Here is a 13811-nt window from a genome sequence, read left to right on the forward strand (position 1 = left end):
GATAAGGCTGGAGACCTGTTATTTAAGAAGAATTAAGTGAAGTAAAGCACTTGTTTTATTTATATTATTTAAAAATCTATTTTAAAAAGGAAAAAATATATAAATAATATATTTTTTTTTAAATGTCAGTCCTCCAACTTGCAATATATATACAGTCAAACCAAAAATTATTCAGACGTTTTTGATATTTTTGATATATTTTTACTAGTGGGTGCAGGACACTGTAGTTCATTTATGTAAGTGAGGATAGCAAAATAAAGTAAACTGTGACATATTATACCCAAAAATCCTTCATACAGTGGACTACCAGTAAAACTGATAAAAATTTGGAACCAAAAATTATTCACACACTTTGACCTGACCATGTTTGCTTGTTATCTGACATAATTAAGATCTATTTGTTCTGGCACAGTTTAACTCTGAGATCTTGTCATATTTTATTACCATTTTTTTAAACTATAGTGAATAAACTGAATTAATGAATGAAATGTTCAAGGTGTCTGAATAAATTTTGGTTTGACTGTATATATATGCAGATGCATATACATATATATATATATATATATATATATATATAGTTTATATATATATATTTATATATTTATTTATTAGTGCTGTCAATCACCAAAAAATGTTTGTGTTTACATAATATATGTGTGTACTGCATATTTTTATTGTGTATATATAAATACACACACATGCGCATATATATATATATATATATATATATATATATATATATATTTAATAAGAAATATTATATATTTATATATGAAATAGTTATATATAATATAAATTATATATAAATATACATGTAAATATTTCTTAAATATATACATGTATGTGTGTGTATTTATATATACATAATAAATATACATAGTACACACATTTATTATGTAAACACAAACTTTTATTTTGGATGCGTACATATACATATATGTATACATATATATGTAAAATTACTGTCAATGTCAGTAAGTCTCTTAAAAATATTAGATAATTTTTACTTCATACCATGTAAAGAAATTTTCTATTTAATCAAAACATTTGTTGAAAAGTATAACAATTTGAATAACTCCATATATTATTTTATATTATATTAAAATATATTTCATAATCCTGGATGTCATTATTTATCAAAGACTCATATAGGTTGTTAATGTAGAACTAAAAAATACCTTCCTCGTTAAAGGGGCAAAAAAGCGCTGCAAATGCTGTTTACACGAAGGTGACACTCCACCAAAGCGTTCTCTGAGTGCACAGGCAGTGACCTGTGAACATGTTGCTTATCTTGTTTTAACAGTGTGGTTGTAATGCATAATACCTCTATTTTTCTCCTATTAACACATACAATAATATGCAAGTCCGATAAGGGCTTTTGTTTCTCATTTTCACCCAAGGAAACATTTGTAGCATTTTTCATTGTGACTCACTTTGGCTGAAATGGACGTGGCACCGTTGGGCAAAGGTCCAGGCCAGGCTTTGTGCAAACAAATATTGAACAAGCTTCGGACATTTCCATGTTTCAGCATCATCAGATGATCAGTGCTGATAGGGGGCATCAAGGGACTGCTGCTGAATGGATGTAGTTTGCAGTGAACTTTTCTATGTAATCTTTTCAACAGTTATGCAAACATAAAAGATGACATGAAAGCAATCGCATGTTTTTAGCACTAATGGTGATTCAATGAAAAAGGTTGCTTTCGACTGTGAATAGATGATTTTAAAGGGTTTTTTTTCATTCTGTGAGATATATAATGTTTTCAATTACATTTTATTCTCAATCTAAAATAATGAAATTGAAAAAAAAAAAAAAAAAAAAAAATATATATATATATATATATATATATACCTTGCATATACAATATTACATTTAGAAATTTAGAAATATATATATATATTAAAAAATATAATGAAATAATTTGAATTTTATGTGTATATATATATATATATATATATATATATATATATATATATATTACATTTAGAAATGTAGAAATATTTTATATATTAAATATTTCTAAATGTAATATTGTATATAATTTTAAATATTTCTAAATTAAATAAGAAATTATATATAATTGTGAATGAAGACATAATGCTTGCTTTTATTTCTGTATGTCTTTCTTTATTCCATATTTCTTTTTATAAAAAGAATGGAAAAATTGTAAAAAGTTTGATTTTACTTTTTTTAGGTGTTCGTGTTAAAGTGTAATAATACGTTTAAGTACTGAGTAATAATAATGAACTACATGTACTTACATAGGATTAGGATTATGGTTTGGTTTAGGGTAAGTTAATAATTTATAGTTATTACTTCAGTAACTACATGTAATATGTGTAACAAGGACACTGTAAATAAAGTGTTTCTGCCGGTTTTATTGGATTTTTGTTGATGCTTTCTATGAAACTTGGCATCAGCTATCCATTGTTAAAGTCATTATTTGCACATATGTTAATGAGGAACCCAACAGGCACCAGTTTTAAAATGACCCTAAACAAACAGAGTACAAAGTAACACTTATGTAATTTAGTGCATTTTAGAACAGAATTTGTTGCTGCTCTTTCTGTGGTAAACAACTAACTCTCACTCTCTAAACTTCTCACTTATGTTTGCTAAAATTGGTCACTTTTCCACCTTTCATGGCAGTTTTTTTTTTTGTGTCTGTGAGGTAGACTTTTGCACGCACACACATACGCACACACAGTGTGTTGGCAATTCAATATGAAGTGCCTAAATGTACCGAACAAAAGACCTGCAGGGGAGCAAAAGGAGATGTGGAACAAAAAACAAACGAGTAATGAAATTATAACAATACAGAGAGAGAGAGTGAGGGGTGCGGGTGCCACAATGGCAGGGAACAATCGCGCCGCGTCAATGGAAAAAAAAGTGTGTGCGGAGAAGGGGGGGTAGGCTTTGGACAATAGGCCGGTGACAGCGGCACAATGGCGGCACTGTTTTCAATTAGACATTATCTCATAGACAGAGTGGCAGGTTTCATTGTGCTAGGGGGCTATTTTCAGGGCCGCCTTTGTGTGCGGCACTGCCAATATTCCCTTCAGCCCCTGCCGTGAGCCGGCCCTTTATTCTCGCTACTGTTTGTTTTGTTTTTTTTGCACAAGCGCTAAAGTAGAAATGTGGGTGGTTTTGGACCAGACAGGCCTCTGAACGGAGAAAAAGGGGGAGTGGGGCATAACTTGTGCCTTGTCACCTGGGTTTACTACGGCAAATTGGAAATAGCCAGAGCTGGAATCTCTTGGCAGACTTGAATGCGACGCCAATTTGACATGCACTGCGTGCATGTGTGTGCTTGCCACTAGTGCAGTTTGGGGGCCTGGTGGGCATCATGGTCTTGATCTAGGCTTGCATTGTGGCTTAAAATACAACATTGTTCCAAGCCAGTATCATTGCTTTTTTAAAATGGGACACAAGCAAAGAGTTTTTAAAGAATCTCATGGGTCATGGGTTCAATTCCCAGGGAATGCATGTATTGAAAAAAGAAACATTTGAATGCAATATCAGTTGTTTTGGATAAAAGCATTTACCAAATGTTTGTCAAGCTTAAAAAAGAACAAAAAACAGTTGTGTAAAAACAGTCCATGCAACTTGTGTACTGCATCTTAAATCTCCTGAAGCAATTCGATAGCTTTGTATGGAAATTTTTGAAGCACCATAGCAAGTATGAAATCACTGATTCCGGATGCAAGCATGCCAATTTAAAAGACTTTTAGCTCATTATGTGACCACATCTGTCCTGCATTCACGTAGCTCAAACAGTAGAGCATATGCCACGGTCATGAGTTCGATTCCTTGGAAATGCGTGCACTGAAAAAAAAAATGTTTGAATGATTTGCTTTGGATAAATGCATCTACCAAATGCATAAATACAAGTGTCTGTCAAGCTCAAAAAATTCAAATAAAATAAAAAAACACTACAAGTATTGCATAAACAGTCACATGGTAAACCATGGCGCTAATGACGACAAGGTTGTGGGTTCATTTCCCAGGGAATGAATGGACTGGGAAAAAACTGCTTGAATGTAATGTCAGTTGCTTTGGTTAAACCAAATGCATTTGGTGCATTTGCATTTATGCATTTGGTGTCTACCAAATGCATAAATGTAAATGTCTGCCAAGCTCCAAAAATTGCTAAAAAAAAATAAAATAATAAATAAATAGTTCCATATGACTTCCATAAGCCTTATGATAGATTTAGCTTTGTATGGAAAATTGTGAAGCTCCATATCAATTATGATATTACTGATTCTGGATGCAAGCATGCATAAAAGATTGACCTTAGCTCATTATGTGACCACATCTCTCCTGCATTCATGTAGCTCAAACAGTAAAGCATATGCCAAGGTCATGGATTCGATTCCTTAGAAAATGTGTGCACTGAAAAAAGAAATGTTTGAATTCAGTGTCATTTGCTTTGGAGAATTGCATCTACCAAATTCATAAATGCAAGTGTCTGTCAAGCTCAAAAAATTACAAAAAACACTACAAGTATTGCATAAAAACAGTCTATATGACTTGTGCACTACAGTACATCTGATTTGTGAGCAATCTGAAGCACCATTGCAAGATTGATTGCTGGATACAAACATGCCAATTTAAAGGATTGTTTTTAGTTCACATTTGACCAGATCTGTCCTGTGTTTTGTTAGCTCAAACTGCAAAGCATGGCGCTAATGAAGTTGTGGGTTCAATTTCCAGGGAAAGCATGAACTGGAAAAAATTACTTGAATGTAATGTCAGTTGCTTTGGATAAAAGTGTCTACCAAATGCATAAATGTACATGTCTCTCAAGCTCCAAAAATGGCAAAAAACAAAACAAAACTATATATAAAAGTTCTATATGTGGTTCATATGTGGAAAACAGCTCAAATTTGAAGCACTGACATCATTGATGCAGTTGAAAAGACTGAGTTTAATTTATATATATATATATATGTATATATATATATAAACAGAATACAGGTTTGCAACAGCATGAGGGTGAATAAATAATTCTATTCTCATTGGTACATGAACTATTCCTATAAAATTTAATATACAAAGTATTTTGGCAACAGCCTCTTTGCAGCTTGTTTGCATTATGGGTAAAGGAGATGTGATATTTACATGTGCAATATCTTTTCTGTCATACATACTATACTCCTTTTTGTAATTGATTGTATATTTTTGCTTTAGCAGAGCTGTGATACTCATTTCTGTAGAGTTTTTCATTTTACAATGTGAGATCCAAACAAGCAGACATGAAACAGGCGAGGTTAATGCCCTTCGCCCATATCCACCGGTTTGGAGAGAGAATTCTGGCACATGGAAATGCCGAAAGCCTGAAAGCCCCATCAGATAAACTTGTTTGGTGCCTCTCAGCCCATTTTGTTCAGGTGCGAGATATTTGATGAAAGCCAAGTTGCACAAAAAGCTTGTAATTGGCCCGAAAACACGGGGCCCAACTTGCCACTCAAATCTTTTGGTTCTCAAACCACCTGCTGCTTTTTTGCTATTGCTTTTACCTCAATTAGGTTGTGCAGACCTGATTCTTGTGATTTCACTGAGCGCTTGCGGTCAAAAAGGAATGTTTTGCAGCCTGTTTCTCACAAACAAACACGTTTGTTGCTTGATATCAACGAAAAAGAAATCGGAACGGGTTGCGGCTTTCCGATAATTCTCAGAAATAATACGCTTGACCTTATCGCAAATGTGTTTTTAGGTGAATATCTGTCATGTTTGCTGTTCTATATCACCCCGGTTCCCTCCCATGCGGTTTGAGTGAGTATCTGGCTCAGTATTATTTCCCCATCAACATTTTTTGCACCTTTTTTATGAGGACACATTGGTTTTTGCGAAGTGCATACATAGACAAAAATGCCATTTTGGTTGGAGCGTAAGCGGCACAAATAGCAGTTGCAAAGGAAAATAATCATTTCATGGTGGTTTATGTTGTTATCCCACAATTCCACACTGCAGCCACATTGAACAAGCATGATTGATTTGGTGGCCTAGTTAATCCATAAAATGTCAAAGGTTCAAAAGTAAATCACTTATTGGAATCCTAAATGAATTAATTCCATATGTTTTGTCTTATTAACAAAGCAATTTTATACATTTGCACAAGCGCTTACCTGATAACATCACTGAAATACTGTGGTAAAACACTACCTAAGTCAGCATATTCTAATCAGTTTATCATTCACACATATTAAAAACAAGCACAAAAACATGTTTGTATCTTAAAATATCTAGGGTCTGTTCAGCGGGAAAACAAAGAAGTTAATCACATGATTGATAATGCTTTCAACGAGATACATTTGCATGTGTTGATAAAGATCTTTAATAGGCGAGTTGGGGGGTAAAACAGCACAGCAAAGCACAAGCAAACAGGAAGGCAGAAAACAGGCATATCCGCTCCCAAAGTTCTTTTTATAATGTGAGACATTTTTGCAACCACAATGTGAGATTATTCTTATTAGTCACAATGATTGCCTAATTGGCATAGTGTGTAGCGCGGAGAATACAGAGTGATTCTTGCAGGCCTGACAGGCAGGCTGTGTTATAATGAAGACAAGGGGTCTAAAGAACGTTTGGTTGTGTTCCAAAAGACTGAATTAACGTCTTCATTCTATGGAGTCATTTGCATTTGTAAATGCCACGGTTCTGCAGAAATGCTTGCAAGATGTAGAGTGTTTGGGTTCACCAGTCTTTTGATGCACAAAAGGCCTGTCCTGACATTGGGAGCTCATAGGGTACGTTCCAACAACGGCCAGAAACATACTCTGTGCAAGCACACAAGTAAACCATTCATAGGTTGATTCCTTCAAAAAGCATAAATGCTGAAACATTGCTGTGTTTGTTTGAGCATCCCAGTCTGTATGGGAAACTTCACTTTTAAAGGGTTAGTTCACCCAAAAATGAAAATTCTGTCATCAATTACATGTCATTCCAAACCCGTAAGACTTTCGTTCATCTTTGTAACACAAATGAAGATCTTTTTGATGAAATCTGATAGATTTCTGTCCCTCCATTGACAGCGACGCAACTGACACTTTGACTCTTCAAAAAGTTCATAAAGAGATCATAAAAGTAATCCATGTGAGTTGAGTGGTTTAGTCCAAATTTTCTGAAGAGACTCAATCGCATTATAATATGATGAACAGATTTAATTTAGGCTTTTATTTACATATAAAGATTGATCAGCGAACATAATCAGAAGCTCATCCAAAACTGCTTGATGTGCGAGAATGAACCTCATTGGCTCTTGCAGAAGTTCAAAAGTGCTGCGTAACATGAAAGTGAACCTCATTGGTTCTTGCGGAAGCTCAAAAGTGCTGCGTAACACGAGAATGAACCTCATTGGTTCTTGCAGAAGTTCAAAAGTGCTGCGTAACACAAGAATGAACCTTATTGGTTCTCGCACGTCAAGCGAACATGCTTGGGTTTCCGTTTACCACAACTGATGTGTGAGTTGATGAATGTCTATATGTGAATAAAACCCTAAATTCAATCTGTTCATCATATAAAGTGATCGTGTCTGTTCAGAAAATTTGGACTAAACTGCTCGATTCATATTGATCAGTTTTACAATCTCTTTATGAACTTTTTGAAGCGTCTAAGTGATAGTTGCATAGCTGTCAATGGATTTTAAAAGATCTCATCAAAAAGATCTTCATTTGTGTTCCAAAGATGAACGAAAGTTTTATGGGTTTGGATTGACATGAGGGTGAGTAATTAATAGGGATGCACCGATACTATTTTTTAAGGACTGAGTACGAGTACCGATACTTTTTTTCTAGTACTCGCCGATACCGATACCGATGCCTATTATTAATTTTTTTTCTCTCTCTCTCTCTCTCGTTTTTTTTTGATGATGTTGCAGATTTCTAGGCACAACACAGTGAGACTAATGAATGTAGGACAGCTTCTTTATTATTACTGTAATGAAAAAAGTAATAATTTTTATGTGCTTGTCACAAACTTAAAGAACAAAAATTTCACAGTGTCCAATAACCTTCAAAGGGCATAATTACCAATATATATAATTGCAATATATAAACAAATTACAAACAATACAAAAATACAAATTAAATAAACTTGTTTTTCAGATACAGTGGGTTTATTTACCATGTATACATTTATTTAACATCTTTTGTTGTTTTATTAACATTAATGACAAATATGGGCTACAGTCCCTTTAAGACCGAATCGATGGATACTGACACATATCCTGTTTTCACCCAAATGTTTACGTCCACTTAAGCCACAACCGACTGTATTTACGTGAGATACTCCACACGATGGACATTTTGACAACTATGTGTGCATTTGACCATTCAGGCGCGAGGAGAACTGATCGCGCGCAAGAAAGAGAGAGAGAGCGCGCGCTTCTGATCTGTCATTCAGCGCGATTCCGCCTTCACTGAATGTGTCACTTAAACGAATTGTGATTGAAAGCATGCAGTTCGCAATGTGTGGGTTGTCATCATTAATTTTTAAGTATTTCCACACCCCTGAGGCTGACATTGTTTCTGCTGCTGCCGCCGGTGTCTCTGTGCACGGACAATTCTGTCAGTTACGTCACGTGAGGTATCGGTCTTTGGTATCGGGGGTATTTTTACGAGTATGAGTGCAAGGTATCAGTGCATCCCTAGTAATTAATGACAGAAATTTAATTTTTGGGTGAACTATCCCTTTAACATTCATTGTCATTGTTACTGTGGCTGCAATAAACCTCATGGGGGCGATAGAGATACTAAATTCTTATGTCATTAAACTCGAGTTTTACGTTCAAGTACTTTCTTAAGAGTATGTTTTTTCTGTCCTAAAGGTTGTGCAATTGTTAGAAAAAAGTGTTCTTAAAAGAATATTTATGGAAAATCTTTATGATCTTTTAATAAAAATTCTCACCTTCCTCAGTGCAACATTGCTTGAACGTTTAGGGGCCTTATTCATAAAACTCGAGCAGAATAAATAAATAAAATATTTTGAAATAAACAGTTGGGTTCAATTTAAATGTTGAATGATGAATAGAATATTTTTGAATGATTTGGCAGAAATTTGTTCTGATTCATAAATGAAACGCTAGAATTGCGAGGATGACGTAACATTGAGAGAACATTTGAATGTTTTTGGAACATTTCACACACTGTAAATGGAATCTTTGTAACACGTTTTAGAACAAAAACTCATTATCTTTGATAAACAACAGCGTGACTCACTAATAAACACTATGGACTCCAGGACAAAAGGTGCGGGGTCCATGCCGAAGCATACAGTGTCCAGATGGACAATAAAGACTTCTTTTCCATGAACCCTTTTCAGAAGGGCTAGAACACTGAGGCGGCGTTCATCAGCTCAGGTCTTTCTCAACCCCTTACAAAGCTTCATTCTGGGTAATCCTTTGGACAAATGGAGAAAATGGGAGAGAGTAATGAAAAAAAAAAGTCGCCACCTTCACCTCAGCCCAGCAGGGGACACAAAGGTAGAAGACCTGAAAAGCTCAGAGCAGAACAAAGGTGCGAACGCTCGCCTAAAGCCCCCAGAGTTACTTAGTGACAAGAGAGTGACATGGAAATAAAGAAAGAGAGGTGGATATAAAAGGCAGAGGAAGAAAAGAAGGATGGAGAGGGTTAAAGAAAGACGGAGTGGAAAAAAACACAGAAGAAGTGGTGGTGTTGTGGAGGGGGGGTAAGGTTCTGTAATCCTGGAATAGTGGTAGTCAAGCATCTCCATGGAAACAGGCACAAAGGCCTGTGGTTTCCTATTGATGGCTAATTGTATTCTTCACAGCTCTTTTGTTAATTGTTGTCTGCCCAGCTCCTACTTCCTGCTGGGCCACTACACAAAGGCAGGAACAGAGGGGATTAGAAATGGCACATCGGCTTTGCGCTCTCACCCCTGCGCTGTGATGGCTAGTTGTGCGTGCGCTGGGGGGAAAAAGAGACAGAAAGAGACATAAAAACGCAGGTCTGGAGCGCTTTGAAGGACTCCGATGATTCAGATTGGCTAACCGGCCCCCGTGCAAATGTCACAAGTGGGGTGACTGTGATGGAGCCCCTCGTTACAGAGAACTTCAACACAATGACGCTGCTGTTGGAAAGGTCTTAATTGAGGGTTTGCTCTAAATGTTTAAGTATTGCGTGTCAGGATTTACAGCTTTGGCAAGCATGGATATGGCATGCCACTATTTTTCTGTCATAACACATTTCACACTTGTTTTAAAAAATAAATATAATTTTTTTGTATATTTTTTCCCTCATAATATTAAAGGTTTTTTTCAAATTTCAGAAGTCATTATTTAAACAAATTTTTCTCTCAATTCTTTAGATGACACACAACATACATCAATAAATTTAGCATTTAATGTGTCAGTTTACCAAGAAAATGTCACTTATGTCACTGCAAACCATCAAAACGAGTTAGTTTTGGCTTGAAAACTGACAAAAAAAGCACTAACGTTTCTATACAGCACAAAAAAACTATTGGTTTAACTTAAAAAAAGTAAGTTACCTGGTTGCCTTAAAATTTTGAGTTCATTGAAATTAAGTTAATACAATGAAGGCGAGTGGTTTAATCAACAGAAACTCAAAATATTATGTTATCTGAACCACATTAATTACTGAAGTTGATTTGACAAAAGATAAAATGTGATAAATCATGAATTTTTTTTTATTTTTTTTTATACATATTATGGTTTTATGGTAGAATAAGACTAAATAGTTTAAATTAAAATTATTATTTTTTTAAATAAAAGTATAAAAATGCATGTTATCATGCACTTTTTCCAAAACTCTCCATATGTGCATATTTTCTTAATTGTGTGCATTAAAGCTACATTAACCTTACGATAAAATCACATTAAACAGCAGGTACTCATGGACTCAGCATCTCCCTTTCCCCCTTCAAGGATTCCAACATTTTTCCTTTTACCAAGGGAAACCCGGAGAGAAGAGCTTTCCCTTTAAGAGGGAGGTGGATGACAGGCAGCAGGACCGAGAATGTTGGAAACTGAACACCAGAAAGTCAGTGTGGAGTAAAGAGAGGCTGGATCGGAGAGAGTGCGACGTATTCATCAGCTGTGCGCTTACAGTCTCAGGTTTTGCTGTAAGCCGTTGACAGACAGAGGCGTATTATTCATTGACACGAGGAAACCGCATTTTGCATGCGGCGTTATCGATTCTGCGGGCCCAGAGACTACGGAAAGACTGAAGGAATAAAGTTTGGGGAGCGCAAAGCGCAGCGCACAGTTCTTTCGGAGTTGGTAAGTGGGGCAAATGGCGCTTTGTTTGAAACTTTACGCACAAATGTTTGCACGTTAGTGTCTGTTTGTAGTGGGATATATTAAAACTAACAGAAGTAGATCGTTGGGACGAGAATTTTGGTACACTGTCATCACTTGAATTACCTTGGCGTGAGTTTTACTTTTCCGTAAAGTCAAAATGTCCCAGTTTTATGAACCTGCAAAGTAAACAAATCTCATTTTGACTAATATTTCTGCATCACACGAACTCGTTTCTCCACCTGAAACTGTCCTGTGGTGTGTCAGGACTGCATGTTTGTGCACACGGTTGAATGGGAAATGACAACCTGCTTTCAACGCATACTCAATGAATTATTATTAACGTGAGCTAAAAATATATGTAAAGTATTTAACCTTAAGGGCATTGCAGCCATTTATTGTAGGCTAAGTTAAGAAGCAGTTCTTAGTTGTTTTGTTTCACAGAAGTTCCTGCTCAATTTGACGTGAACTTTAACGCATATGTTTGAATAGGAAATTAAAGGGGTTTTGAATGCACGCGTTTCCAAATACATGTATGTTTTTATCTCATATTGAGGTGAGCTCACACTATAACTTTCTACAAACATTTTTTAATTTGTGTTTTTCTCTTCTTAGGTTGCTTTGTTTTGGATTGTTTAATCATTCAAATATCTGAATAGTGATCAATGGGTCTTAATAGTGATTCATGTGCTTAAAAGTGCATATACAATTAACCAAGAACTTATAGGTTCTTTTTAGCCCCTAATAAAGGAAAGGAAAGTAATTTGCAGCTCACATTAGTGGTTGACGGATATGGGCCTTTCAGTGGCAGATGTCGATATCTAAATATTAGTTGGCAGATGTTATTATACATGATACAATTTAATGACAGCAAATAAGATGCACACAAAATGTCTGAAATTAAATCTATCTTACACTATATAAATTAGTTTATTTAATGTTTTATAATTATTTAATAATACATTTAACATTTAATTATATATATAACTTTACATTTGCTTATTTTATATTAATAAAAATCAGCTGATAATTGGCCTAATATATATCAGTCTATCACTGTATCATTAGATGAGAATGACTGTATCTGATTTCAATGGATTTTCAACATTCTTTTTTTTTTTTTTTTTTTTTAATTTGGACACCCGCTAAGAGTTGCTATTCAGGTAGCTGACAGGTCTCACAGATTTTCTGTTGCTCTCTTGTTAAAGAATATCAGCCTTCCGGAATAACCAGAAAGCAAAGCACCTCAGGGCAGACCGACTGTGGCGCAATCGCTGAATAGGTGTAAAACTTTGATAATGAGTTCTAAGTAGTCATTTTATTGTCTCCGTTTGTATGTGCAAGGTTAAATAAGCCTGTCGTGCCAGTGCAGGCAGCATATCCCGTCTGTATCCTGCCAAAGAACATCCAGCACCTGAGTTGTGCACCTCCATTGTGGCGGGCATGTCGACAGATTATTAAAGGGGAAGTTGGCGAAGTGGTCGTGAGTGTTTGGCTTCACAGTGGCTGACTGCACACAAAGCTGCCTGTCAGCAGGGAGTCTCTGACCTTTTGCTCTTCCCCTCATTTCTATCCATCTTATGTTTACGCTATGCCTTATTTGCCTTCTTTGCGTCCCTCTCTCCATTCTTATCAATCTCTTTGTATATTTGTATGCTCAGTTTGAGAGGTCAGGAAACCAGTGGTGGTTCTCTTTAGCTGTCAGCGGGTCTATACATCCGGTCTCTGCAAAGTCTTGAGCCCAGATCACTTCATAAGCTGATTTATACAAACTCTGTTGTGTTCTTATCTGACAGTCAAGGCTGAAGTATTCTACTGGATGGCAAACATGCTGAAAATGCATCGCATTCTGAGTCCTCTTCTGGTTTCTAGTGGTCGACTAATAGGGGTTTTCCAGTGACTGATACCTAGATTGAAGTGTGGTCGTTATCGTAACACAATTTGATGGGAAAAATCTAAAAAGAGAAGAAAACAAACACTTAATTTATGCACTTGTGATTTACTAAATGAATCTGAAGTTGTTGTTAATCCATTGACAAAGCTGTTGGGATTTCCAAATTAATGCAATCCTGTTCAAATCGTCCAAATGGACATTTATCAATCATTTACTCATGTCCATATCAAGGCTGACACATTATTAAGCTCTAAATAAACACTTTCACTCACCATTGTATTTCTTTGTCATCTCTCATATTTTCAGCTGGATGATTCCAATAACTTTAACCTCTGTCGATGCCACGTTTGTTAGCGTTGAGCAAAATGCAGCCAGTCACATGATGCAGATTGAACTGTGAAGTATAAATACAGGAAAAGTTTGAAAAGCTCTCCTGATAACTTCTGCTGAAACCTTTGCATTATTGATGGACGTGACATTATTTCCCATAGAGCAGAGAGTTTAGCTAGGACAGGCGAATGAACAAAAGTCTATTCTTTCTGTTAGTCAAACTTTGACCTCTTCTGCTCGGGTCTGCATTGTTTCATGTGTCCTATTGAGCCGGGGTTTGATGAGAGAGAGACAACAATAGCTTG

General features: G+C 35.7%; 1 protein-coding gene across 1 annotated transcript in view; it reads left to right on the forward strand.

Annotated features, from left to right (window-relative positions):
• Positions 1–10788: 10788 nt before the first annotated feature.
• The window catches only part of LOC127522331 (transcription factor SOX-13-like), a 28417-nt gene continuing 25394 nt past the window's right edge, over positions 10789–13811 (forward strand). Inside the window, exon 1 of the mRNA XM_051912164.1 lies at positions 10789–11264. The gene's annotated coding sequence lies outside the window, so the exon portion shown is untranslated. The remainder of the gene's footprint in view (positions 11265–13811) is intronic.

This window comes from Ctenopharyngodon idella, chromosome 11, assembly GCF_019924925.1.
Source record: "Ctenopharyngodon idella isolate HZGC_01 chromosome 11, HZGC01, whole genome shotgun sequence".
Lineage (NCBI taxonomy): Eukaryota > Metazoa > Chordata > Actinopteri > Cypriniformes > Xenocyprididae > Ctenopharyngodon > Ctenopharyngodon idella.